Source organism: Oncorhynchus mykiss, chromosome 1 (genome assembly GCF_013265735.2).
Source record: "Oncorhynchus mykiss isolate Arlee chromosome 1, USDA_OmykA_1.1, whole genome shotgun sequence".
Taxonomy (NCBI): Eukaryota; Metazoa; Chordata; class Actinopteri; order Salmoniformes; family Salmonidae; genus Oncorhynchus; species Oncorhynchus mykiss.
The window spans coordinates 86,924,718-86,938,610 of record NC_048565.1 but is presented as its reverse complement, the minus strand read 5'-3'; the positions used below and the strand labels follow the sequence as shown (position 1 = coordinate 86,938,610).

The following is a 13,893-nucleotide window of genomic DNA, read 5'->3' as shown; positions in this document are numbered from 1 at the left end:
GTCCCCCTTCGTCCCTCATACACTCGCGCTCACACATGTACACACACACGCACACACGCACACATGCACACACACACACACACACACACACACACACACACACACACACACACACACACACACACACAAACGCTGTTTGACACACTCACACACACACACACACACACACACACACACACACAGACACTGTTTGACACACTCACACTCACACACTGACAGCCTGAAGTTTGAAGTAGAAGTCTAAAGGCTGTCATGCTGACAAAGTCCCTGGTCTAGAAGTGTATTATTGTAAAACAGTAATATGCCTGTACCACAGCAACTTAGTATATTATTGTAAAACAGTAATATGCCTGTACCACAGCAACTTAGTATATTATTGTACCACAGTAATATGTCTGTACCACAGCAACTTAGTATATTATTGTACCACAGTAATATGTCTGTACCACAGCAACTTAGTATATTATTGTACCACAGTAATATGTCTGTACCACAGCAACTTAGTATATTATTGTACCACAGTCATATGTCTGTACCACAGCAACTTAGTATATTATTGTACCACAGTAATATGTCTGTACCACAGCAACTTTACGGGGTGACAACAACACTGCTGCATCCTCTCACATATTAGATTAAGTCACAGACACCTGTCTGTTTGTTTGTCTGTTCCCTGCCTGCCCCCTATCTGTTTGTCTGCTTCCTGCCTGTCTGCCTGCCCGCCTTCCCCATGTCTGTCTGCCCCCTGTCTGTCTGCACCCTGCCCCCACCACCCTCCCTGCCCCCTGCCTGCCCCATGTCTGTCTGCCCCCTGTCTGCCCCGTCTCCCCCCAGCCCACTGTCCCGTCTCTGCCTGCCTAACCCCTGCCTGTCTGCCCCGTCTCCCCCCAGCCCACTGTCCCGTCTCTGCCTGCCTAACCCCTGCCTGTCTGCCCCGTCTCCCCCCAGCCCACTGTCCCCTGTCTGCCTGCCTAACCCCCTGCTTGTCTGTCCGCTGTCTGCCTGCCTAACCCCTGCCTGTCTGCCCCGTCTCCCCCCAGCCCACTGTCCCGTCTGCCTGCCTAACACCCTGCTTGTCTGTCCACTGTCTGCCTGCCTAACCCCTGCTTGTCTGCCCCGTCTCCCCCCAGCCCACTGTCCCCTGTCTGCCTGTCTGCCCCGTATCCCTCCAGCCCACTGTCCCCTGTCTGCCCCGTCTCCCCCCAGCCCACTGTCCCCTGTCTGACTGCCTGCCCCCTACCTGTCTGCCTGCCCACCTGCCTGTCACAGGATTGATAACTTGACCAGTCAACTCTCTCTCTCTCTCTGCTCCCTGCTAGTTATAATGACATACTGTACAGTATCATCTAATGACTCGTTTATTATGTTCATGTGTAGGCTAACAACTACAGTAATAATACTTTCCATTTACAAGCCTTGTTGGGGCACACTGGCATACCATTTACATAGCATGACCAATACATCGCTTCACTAGCTATTAAGCAAGTATGGACATTGGAACCTGGCCTATCATATGCTTCATCCTGGTGACCAGGCCAGACCCTGCTTTCTCAAGCAGCCTGGTCACACAGGTACTATTCAGTCAGAGCCAGGTCAGCTGTGTGTGCAAACCATTAATCTCTGATAAATGATCTTTATCAGGCAAGACACAGTGGGTCGTAGACCCTGACAAAAGAGTCTGTCAGGTCTGTAAGCCTTAAATTGAAAGATAAGTGATCACCAAAATGAGTAGCAGAGTAAAATGAGGATGGGGGCTAGAAAATAAGTCATGAGCAGCGAAGCAGCTAATTATTCACACTGGTTTCTGGATCCATCATGACCCTCAACACGCCTCATTTCCCCAAGTCCTAACTCTTCATAGGTTTGTTTTGCATTTGGAGGATATTGGCCCATTGTTGAAATTAACAAAAAGGGCTTGATTACTACTAACAAACTCAGATTGTCCCTAATATTGTCCCTAATCCCACCGCTTTAAAAACAAACGCAAACAAGCAAAGGTGCATTTCTGGATAGTATGGGGATGTTATGGCAATGTTATGGGGATGTTATGGCAATGTTATAGGAACATTATGTTGAAGGTATGGTTACATTATTACAAAATAAATGCTTAATAATGGGGAATGGTGGGGTATGGGACTGAACAGCCCAAACCATTAGCATTGACAGGAATACTGAACAGCCCAAACCATTAGCATTGACAGGAATACTGAACAGTCCAAATCATTAGCATTGACAGGAAGACTGAACAGCCCAAACCATTAGCATTGACAGGAATACTGAACAGTCCAAATCATTAGCATTGACAGGAATACTGAACAGTCCAAATCATTAGCATTGACAGGAATACTGAACAGTCCAAGTCATTAGCATTGACAGGAACACTGAACAGTCCAAGTCATTAGCATTGACAGGAATACTGAACAGTCCAAGTCATTAGCATTGACAGGAATACTGAACAGTCCAAATCATTAGCATTGACAGGAATACTGAACAGTCCAAGTCATTAGCATTGACAGGAATACTGAACAGTCCAAGTCATTAGCATTGACAGGAATACTGAACAGTCCAAATCATTAGCATTGACAGGAATACTGAACAGTCCAAACCATTAGCATTGACAGGAATACTGAACAGTCCAAATCATTAGCATTGACAGGAACACTGAACAGTCCAAGTCATTAGCATTGACAGGAACACTGAACAGTCCAAATCATTAGCATTGACAGGAATACTGAACAGTCCAAATCATTAGCATTGACAGGAATACTGAACAGTCCAAATCATTAGCATTGACAGGAATACTGAACAGTCCAAGTCATTAGCATTGACAGGAACACTGAACAGTCCAAGTCATTAGCATTGACAGGAATACTGAACAGTCCAAGTCATTAGCATTGACAGGAATACTGAACAGTCCAAATCATTAGCATTGACAGGAATACTGAACAGTCCAAGTCATTAGCATTGACAGGAATACTGAACAGTCCAAGTCATTAGCATTGACAGGAATACTGAACAGTCCAAATCATTAGCATTGACAGGAATACTGAACAGTCCAAACCATTAGCATTGACAGGAAGACTGAACAGTCCAAATCATTAGCATTGACAGGAACACTGAACAGTCCAAACCATTAGCATTGACAGGAAGACTGAACAGCCCAAACCATTAGCATTGACAGGAACACTGAACAGCCCAAACCATTAGCATTGACAGGAAGACTGAACAGCCCCCAGCTCCAGGCCCTCGGCCCTCGGCACCCAGCCCCTAACCTCCATCTCTAGCCGCAGACCCCAGCCCTAATCCTCTGACATGTTACTACTGTACCCTGACAGTCACCAGTCCTAATCCTCTGACATGTTATTACTGTACCCTGACAGTCACCAGTCCTAATCCTCTGACATGTTACTACTGTACCCTGACAGAGTCACCAGTCCTAATCCTCTGACATGTTACTACTGTACCCTGACAGTCACCAGTCCTAATCCTCTGACATGTTACTACTGTACCCTGACAGTCACCAGTCCTAATCCTCTGACATGTTACTGCTGTACCCTGACAGTCACCAGTCCTAATCCTCTGACATGTTACTACTGTACCCTGACAGTCACCAGTCCTAATCATCTGACATGTTACTACTGTACCCTGACAGTCACAGTCCTAATCCTCTGACATGTTACTACTGTACCCTGACAGTCACCAGTCCTAATACTCTGACATGTTACTACTGTACCCTGACAGTCACCAGTCCTAATCCTCTGACATGTTACTACTGTACCCTGACAGAGTCACCAGTCCTAATCCTCTGACATGTTACTACTGTACCCTGACAGTCACCAGTCCTAATACTCTGACATGTTACTACTGTACCCTGACAGTCACCAGTCCTAATACTCTGACATGTTACTACTGTACCCTGACAGTCACCAGTCCTAATCCTCTGACATGTTACTACTGTACCCTGACAGTCACCAGTCCTAATCCTCTGACATGTTACTACTGTACCCTGACAGTTACCAGTCCTAATCCTCTGACATGTTACTACTGTACCCTGACAGTCACCAGTCCTAATCCTCTGACATGTTACTACTGTACCCTGACAGTCACCAGTCCTAATCCTCTGACATGTTACTACTGTACCCTGACAGTCACCAGTCCTAATCCTCTGACATGTTACTACTGTACCCTGACAGTCACCAGTCCTAATACTCTGATATGTTACTACTGTACCCTGACAGTCACCAGTCCTAATCCTCTGACATGTTACTACTGTACCCTGACAGTCACCAGTCCTAATCCTCTGACATGTTACTACTGTACCCTGACAGTCACCAGTCCTAATCCTCTGACATGTTACTACTGTACCCTGACAGAGTCACCAGTCCTAATCATCTGACATGTTACTACTGTACCCTGACAGTCACCAGTCCTAATCCTCTGACATGTTACTACTGTACCCTGACAGTCACCAGTCCTAATCCTCTGACATATTACTACTGTACCCTGACAGAGTCACCAGTCTTTGGTCCTTTGTGTGGAAGCCAACAGATCATCATTACCACCTGGTGGAGTCCCTGACCTGAGTAGGATCATCCTCCACCATCCTCCACTTCTCCCTCATCCCCCCTCCATCCACCCCCCCTCCATCCACCCTCTGTTAAAGTCATCCCCCTCTCCTCTGCCCCCCCTCCATCCAGCCCCTTTTAAAGTCACCCCCCCTCCTCCAGACCCCTCCATCCTGCCCCTGTTAAAGTCATCACCCTCTCATCCATCCCCCTCCATCCTGCCCCTGTTAAAGTCATCACCCTCTCCTCCATCCCCCTCCATCCTGCCCCTGTTAAAGTTATCACCCTCTCCTCCAGACCCCTCCATCCAGACCCTGTTAAAGTCATCACCCTCTCCTCCAGCCCCCTCCATCCAGAACCTGTTAAAGTCTTCCCCCTCTACTCCGCCCCCCCCTCCATCCTGCCCCTGTTAGTCATCACCTTCTCCCCCAACCCCCTCCATCCTGTCCCTGTTAAAGTCATCCCCTTCCATCCAGACCCTGTTAATGTCATCATTCTCTATTCCAGCCCCCTCCATCCAGACCCTGTTAAAGTTATCACCCTCTCCTCCAGCCCCCTCCATCCCTGTTAGTCATCCCCCTCTACTCTGCCCCCCCTCAATCCTGCCCCTGTTAAAGTCATCACCCTCTCGTCCAGACCCCTCCATCCAGACCCTGTTAAAGTCATCACCCTGTCCTCCAGACCCCTCCATCCAGACCCTGTTAAAGTCATCACCCTCTGTCATCCTCTGGGGAGATAACACAGCGGCCAGGCAGACCTGACTGGGCCCTTCTGCCTGCTCATAGCCTAACTGTCAGGGTGGGAAGAGGGGACAGTGAGAGGGAAGGATAGCTTTTTCTGAACATTTTATCTTGTTTCTTTTAGCCAGTAGTATTTCCAATTGCTTAGATTATAGATTATTGCAGTTATATTTTTGTGGTGATGGAAAAAAGTCAGAGGAATGTGTTCATAATAAAAAAACAGGAGTATGTTCACTGTAATATACTAGGAGTATGTTCACTGTACTATACTAGGAGTATGTTCACTGTACTATACTAGGAGTATGTTCACTGTACTATACTAGGAGTATGTTCACTGTAATATACTAGGAGTATGTTCACTGTACTATACTAGGAGTATGTTCACTGTAATATACTAGGAGTATGTTCACTGTACTATACTAGGAGTATGTTCACTGTAATATACTAGGAGTATGTTCACTGTAATATACTAGGAGTATGTTCACTGTACTATACTAGGAGTATGTTCACTGTAATATACTAGGAGTATGTTCACTGTACTATACTAGGAGTATGTTCACTGTAATATACTAGGAGTATGTTCACTGTAATATACTAGGAGTATGTTCACTGTAATATACTAGGAGTATGTTCACTGTAATATACTAGGAGTATGTTCACTGTAATATACTAGGAGTATGTTCACTGTAATATACTAGGAGTATGTTCACTGTAATATACTAGGAGTGTGTTCACTGTACTATACTAGGAGTATGTTCACTGTAATATACTAGGAGTATGTTCACTGTAATATACTAGGAGTATGTTCACTGTAATATACTAGGAGTATGTTCACTGTACTATACTAGGAGTATGTTCACTGTAATATACTAGGAGTATGTTCACTGTACTATACTAGGAGTATGTTCACTGTAATATACTAGGAGTATGTTCACTGTAATATACTAGGAGTATGTTCACTGTAATATACTAGGAGTATGTTCACTGTACTATACTAGGAGTATGTTCACTGCACTATACTAGGAGTATGTTCACTGTAATATACTAGGAGTATGTTCACTGTAATATACTAGGAGTACGTTCACTGTACTATACTAGGAGTATGTTCACTGTAATATACTAGGAGTATGTTCACTGTAATATACTAGGAGTACGTTCACTGTACTATACTAGGAGTATGTTCACTGTAATATACTAGGAGTATGTTCACTGTACTATACTAGGAGTATGTTCACTGTAATATACTAGGAGTATGTTCACTGTAATATACTAGGAGTATGTTCACTATACTATACTAGGAGTATGTTCACTGTAATATACTAGGAGTATGTTCACTGTACTATACTAGGAGTATGTTCACTGTACTATACTAGGAGTATGTTCACTGTACTATACTAGGAGTATGTTCACTGTACTATACTAGGAGTATGTTCACTGTACTATACTAGGAGTATGTTCACTGTAATATACTAGGAGTATGTTCACTGTAATATACTAAGAGTATGTTCACTGTACTATACTAGGAGTATGTTCACTGTAATATACTAGGAGTATGTTCACTGTAATATACTAGGAGCATGTTCACTGTACTATACTAGGAGTATGTTCACTGTAATATACTAGGAGTATGTTCACTGTAAAATACTAGGAGTATGTTCACTGTAATATACTAGGAGTATGTTCACTGTACTATACTAGGAGTATGTTCACTGTAATATACTAGGAGTATGTTCACTGTACTATACTAGGAGTATGTTCACTGTAATATACTAGGAGTATGTTCACTGTACTATACTAGGAGTATGTTCACTGTAAAATACTAGGAGTATGTTCACTGTAATATACTAGGAGTATGTTCACTGTACTATACTAGGAGTACGTTCACTGTACTATACTAGGAGTATGTTCACTGTAATATACTAGGAGTATGTTCACTGTACTATACTAGGAGTACGTTCACTGTACTATACTAGGAGTATGTTCACTGTACTATACTAGGAGTATGTTCACTGTACTATACTAGGAGTATGTTCACTGTACTATACTAGGAGTATGTTCACTGTAATATACTAGGAGTATGTTCACTGTAATATACTAAGAGTATGTTCACTGTAATATACTAGGAGTATTTCCAAACTGCTTTATTATACTTGTATGATTGATAACTTTCCATGTTATCTGATGAGCTGATTAAATGAGCTGAAGAAAAGCTTAATGGTCAGAGAAATAGAGTGCTAACCAGATGGTAATTGTCCTCGTCTCGTCTCTGGACTCATCACTCACTATGAACTATATACAACATGCTCTTATTAGAATATGGCAAAATAGTGTCATTTAACCAATGTAGTTGTGAGAGGCTATACGGACGCTCCTGGTGCTCACAACTATGAGGTATGTTGCTAAACTGAGAGCCACAAATGTAAGCTAAGCTAGCTAGTTGTCTCCCAGTGTAGTTAGTTATACAGTATGTTACCTGATCTGACATATTTGTTAGGTCACATAGCATGTTTAGGGTAAGAGACAGAAATATCATAAAACTAGGTTGTAAATATGTGTAAATGAAAACAGTTAAAGCTATAGATACAATGGTCTTCTGAGCTCAGCTTGATGATAGTGTTGTCTAATGGGTGAGCGGCATGTCTAGATTAGAGTCTTTATTATCCCACATATCTAGAGTAGAGTAGTATTTTTTTATCCCACATATCTAGAGTAGAGTAGTCTTTATTATCCCACATATCTAGAGTAGAGTCTTTATTATCCCTCATATCTAGAGTAGAGTCTTTATTATCCCTCATATCTAGAGTAGAGTCTTTATTATTCCACATATCTAGAGTAGAGTCTTTATTATCCCTCATATCTAGAGTAGAGTCTTTATTATCCCTCATATCTAGAGTAGAGTCTTTATTATTCCACATATCTAGAGTAGAGTCTTTATTATCCCTCATATCTAGAGTAGAGTCTTTATTATCCCACATATCTAGAGTAGAGTCTTTATTATCCCACATATCTAGAGTTGTGTATCGGAGGACGCAGGAGGGATTGGTCCTTGTCTTATTATCCCACATATCTAGAGTAGAGTACAGGCTTTATTATCCCACAAGGGAAATTCATTTAGCTATAGTAAAAAACGATGGACACGTGACAATAAATACACACATGTTTTTATTTTTTTATTTTTACCCCTTTTTCTCCCCAATTTCATGGTATCCAATTGTTGTAGTAGCTACTATCTTGTCTCATTGCTACAACTCCCGGCTCAGGAGAGAGGAAGGCTGAATGTCATGCGTCCTCCGATACACAACCCAACCAGCCGTACTGCTTCTTAACACAGCGCGCCTCCAACCCGGAAGCCAGCCACACCAATGGAGGATACACCGTGCACCTGGCAACCTTGGCTAGCGCGCACTGCGCCCGGCCCGCCACAGGAGTCGCTGGTGCGCGATGAGACAAGGAGATCCCTACCGACCAATCCCTCCCTAACCCGGACGACGCCTAGGCCAATTGTGCGTCGCCCCCCGGACCTCCCGGAGTCTGGGCGCGAACCCAGGGACTCTGATGGCACAGCTGGCGCTGCAGTACAGCGCCCTTAACCACAGCGCCACCCGGGAGGCCACAACAGAATGTTTTAATATAGAATATTGACCTATTAGTTTTAGTCCTGCTGTCACGCCCTGGCCATAGATTCTCTATTCTCTATTTTGGTTAGGCCAGGGTGTGAATAGGGTGGGCATTCTAGTTTCTTTATTTCTATGTTGGTGTGTTTCCCAATCAGAGGCAGCTGTCTATCGTTGTCTTTGATTCGGGATCATGTATAAGTTGTTATTTTTCGTTTGGGTTTTGTGGGTAGTTGTTTTCTGTTTATTGTCTGCACCTGACAGGACTGTTTCGGTTTTCCCTCTTTGTTATTTTGTTTGGTGTTTTGAGTATTACATTTATAATGAACACTTACCACGCTGCGTTTTGGTCCACTCCTTCATACGATTATCGTTACAGAACTACCCACCTAAAAAGGACCAAGCAGCATGTTCAAGAGGAGCAGGGATCCTGGGCCCGGGAGAAAAGAGAGTGGAGGACATCCTGGACCTGGGAGGAGGTAATGGCAGGGGACAAGACCCTGCCATGGAAACAGGCGGAGGCAGTGAAAGAGGATTTTTTTTTGGGGGGGGGGGGGGGTACATGAGGAGAGTGGCAGAGTCAGGGTTCAGACCTGAGCCAACTCGTTGTGCTTACCGTGGGGAGTGTCTCCAGTGCGCATTCATAGCCTGGTTCCCTGCATTGGCCGGGCTAGAATGGGCATCCAGCCAAGACGGATGGTACACCTCCTTGGAGCAGGATATCCTGCGCCGGCTCTGCGCACTGTGTCTCCGGTGCGTCTGCACAGCCCAGTGCGTCCTGTGCCAGCGCCCTGCATTTGCAGGGAGAAAATAAACATCCAGCCAGGACGGGTTGTGCCAGCTCTACGCTCCAGACCTCTAGTGCGCCTCCACAGTCCAGTACGTCCTGTGCCTCATCCCCACACTCGCCCTGAGGTGCGTGTCTTCAGCCCGGTGCTACCTGTACCGGTCCCACGCATCAGGCCTCCAGTGCGCCTCCACAGTCCTGTGCCTCCTCCCCGCACTCGCCCTGTGGTGCGTGTCTTCAGCCCGGTGCTACCTGTACCGGTCCCGCGCATCAGGCCTCCAGTGCGCCTCCACAGGCCAGAGCTTCCGGCGACAATTCCCAGTCCAGAGCTTCCGGCGACGTTTCACAGTCCGGAACCTCCAACGATGGGCCACTGACCGGAACCTCCAACGACGGTCAACAGTCCGGAACCTCCAGCGATGGGCCACTGACCGGAACCTCCAACGATGGGCCACTGTCCGGAACCTCCAACGACGGGCCACTGTCCGGAACCTCCAACGACGGGCCACTGTCCGGAACCTCCAACGACGGGCCACTGTCCGGAACCTCCAATGACGGGCCACTGTCCGGTACCTCCAACGACGGGCCACTGTCCGGAACCTCCAACGACGGGCCACTGTCCGGAACCTCCAATGACGGGCCACTGTCCGGAACCTCCAACGACGGGCCACTGTCCGGAACCTCCAACGACGGGCCACTGTCCGGAACCTCCAACGACGGGCCACTGTCCGGAACCTCCAACGACGGGCCACTGTCCGGAACCTCCAATGACGGGCCACTGTCCGGAACCTCCAATGACGGGCCACTGACCGGAACCTCCAACGACGGTCAACAGTCCGGAGCCTGTTTCTGTTTATTGTTACCTGACAGGACTATTTCGTTTTTCCCTCTTTGTTATTTTGTTTGAGTGTTTTGAGTATTAAATGTATCATGAGCACTTACCACGCTCAGTTTTGGACGATCGTTACACCTGCTGTATGTGATGTCATGGGGATGTTTAATATAGAATATTGACCTATTAGTTTTAGTCCTGCTGTATGTGATGTCATGGGGATGTTTAATATAGAATATTGACCTGTTAGTTTTAGTCCTGCTGTATGTGATGTCACGGGGATGTTTAATATAGAATATTGACCTATTAGTTTTAGTCCTGCTGTATGTGATGTCATGGGGATGTTTAATATAGAATATTGACCTATTAGTTTTAGTCCTGCTGTATGTGATGTCATGGGGATGTTTAATATAGAATATTGACCTATTAGTTTTAGTCCTGCTGTATGTGATGTCATGGGGATGTTTAATATAGAATATTGACCTATTAGTTTTAGTCCTGCTGTGTGTGATGTCACGGGGATGTTTAATATAGAATATTGACCTATTAGTTTTAGTCCTGCTGTATGTGATGTCATGGGGATGTTTAATATAGAATATTGACCTGTTAGTTTTAGTCCTGCTGTATGTGATGTCATGGGGATGTTTAATATAGAATATTGACCTATTAGTTTTAGTCCTGCTGTATGTGATGTCATGGGGATGTTTAATATAGAATATTGACCTGTTAGTTTTAGTCCTGCTGTATGTGATGTCATGGGGATGTTTAATATAGAATATTGACCTATTAGTTTTAGTCCTGCTGTGTGTGATGTCACGGGGATGTTTAATATAGAATATTGACCTATTAGTTTTAGTCCTGCTGTATGTGATGTCAAGGGGATGTTTAATATAGAATATTGACCTATTAGTTTTAGTCCTGCTGTATGTGAGGTCATGGGGATGTTTAATATAGAAAATTGACCTGTTAGTTTTAGTCCTGCTGTATGTGATGTCACGGGGATGTTTTAATATAGAATATTGCCCTATTAGTTTTAGTCCTGCTGTGTGTGATGTCACGGGGATGTTTTAATATAGAATATTGCCCTATTAGTTTTAGTCCTGCTGTGTGTGATGTCACGGGGATGTTTTAATATAGAATATTGCCCTATTAGTTTTAGTCCTGCTGTGTGTGATGTCACGGGGATGTTTAATATAGAATATTGACCTATTAGTTTTAGTCCTGCTGTATGTGATGTCACAGGGATGTTTTAATATAGAATATTGACCTATTAGTTTTAGTCCTGCTGTGTGTGATGTCATGGGGATGTTTAATATAGAATATTGATTGACCTGTTAGTTTTAGTCCTGCTGTGTGTGATGTCATGGGGATGTTTAATATTGACCTGTTAGTTTTAGTCCTGCTGTATGTGATGTCACGGGGATGTTTAAGAATCATTTTATAATGAATGTTTTTCTTTTCAGATACCACAATATTCATCCCCTCGTTCAACGGCACATCGTACTTGGAGCTGCCTCCCCTTGGCTCTCTGCTGCAGTCTCCTGGTGCCAGCGCAGATCCCTCTCACCCTGCCAAAGACACCACTGTTACCCTGTATCTGACTGTCAAAACCAGAGCTACACAGGGCACCATCCTCTACAGTAAGTACAAGCATGGCATTCCACTTTTGTTTCCTTTGTTTAATCAGGAGATTACGTCCTTTTACAAAGGAGAACTGAGAACAACATGATATGAGCAAAACCCAGAAACACAATGCACCAATGCAGTACAAAGTACAATAGTGACAAGAGCTTCGGATCAATGTTTTCTGGAGCTACTAGAGGAGATGATTTCTGGAGCTACTAGAGGAGATGTTTTCTGGAGCTACTAGAGGAGATGTTTTCTGGAGCTACTAGAGGAGATGTTTTCTGGAGCTACTAGAGGAGATGTTTTCTGGAGCTACTAGAGGAGATGTTTTCTGGAGCTACTAGAGGAGATGTTTTCTGGAGGCTACTAGAGGAGATGTTTTCTGGAGCTACTAGAGGAGATGTTTTCTGGAGCTACTAGAGGAGATTAAGGTGCAATAAAGTAGGAAGGTGATGAAGCCTTTAGTCTCTCAGTGTATATGATTTTGAATGGTTCATTTGTCTTATCGTTTTCTCTAAATGAAGCTGCAAATCTGTTATGAACATTCATAATGTTAAATAAGCTATGTTCATGAGTTCCATTATCAGATAACATTGTTGTGAGAATACGGTTAAACTATATTAATTATTAAACAATGAGGCAATGAGAAGAATTAGAATGACACAAGGAATATAAATAAAAGATGAATCGTTTGCAGCAAAGTACTGGAGGAAAGACCAGAATGATCCTTCTTGGTAGCACTTTACTTGACACCCAGCATCATAACATGTTATGACACGGTCCTAACCATGTCATAATATGTCATAACAGCTGACATAACCTGTCATAATATGGTCATAACACTGTCATGACCCATATACTTACATCTGTTGTGACATATTGCGTTATTTTATGGCTGGTTAATGACACCTATATAAGAGTGTCAAAACCCACATTTATTCAAACGTATTTTTCCCTGCCAAGAAGTTCTCTTTCGTTCGAAAGTTTCTTAAGTCCTTTGTTGATGCTGTAAATATTTTTTTACAGACATTTTTTTTCCAACATATTTTAAATAACATGAAGAAAATACACTTTGACACTGTCAAGAAGCATTATGACCATCATAATCATATAATCCAGATAGGCCTGTCACGTACATGCCCTTATGTCAGTCATCAGTCTAAAAGAGGGTGTCTTGTCCTGCTCCTGAAATCTGCTCCTGCATTCATCCCAGTCACCAGAAACAGAGAACTGGGATAGGTGCATGGCCGACATCAATCTGTACGTAATTACAGTACAATTGAAATTTAATATGGGCAATTAAATATATAATATAAACATACTGTTGACACGTAGCCTATGGTGTAGTGGAATGTTTTGCTTTGTGGGTTTTAACACTCTTATGTAGGTGTCATAACCAGCCATAAAATAACTCAATATATATCATAACAGGTCTCAATATATGTGTCATGACAGTGTTATTACCAGTTATGTCAGCTGTTATGACATGTTATGTCAGCTGTTATGACATGTTATGTCAGCTGTTATGACATGTTATGTCAGCTGTTATGACATGTTATGTCAGCTGCTATGACATGTTATGTCAGCTGCTATGACATGTTATGTCAGCTGCTATGACATGTTATGTCAGCTGTTATGACATGTTATGTCAGCTGTTATGACATGTTATGTCAGCTGCTATGACATGTTATGTCAGCTGTTATGACATGTTATGTCAGCTGGCTGTCAA

General features: G+C 43.7%; 1 protein-coding gene across 1 annotated transcript in view; it reads left to right on the top strand.

The window, feature by feature from the left end:
- LOC118966043 (adhesive plaque matrix protein-like) overlaps window positions 1-12,172 on the top strand; it is a 28,123-nt gene extending 15,951 nt beyond the window's left edge. The window contains exon 2 of the mRNA XM_036987970.1: window positions 12,002-12,172. The gene's annotated coding sequence lies outside the window, so the exon portion shown is untranslated. The remainder of the gene's footprint in view (window positions 1-12,001) is intronic.
- The last annotated feature ends 1,721 nt before the right edge of the window (window positions 12,173-13,893 follow it).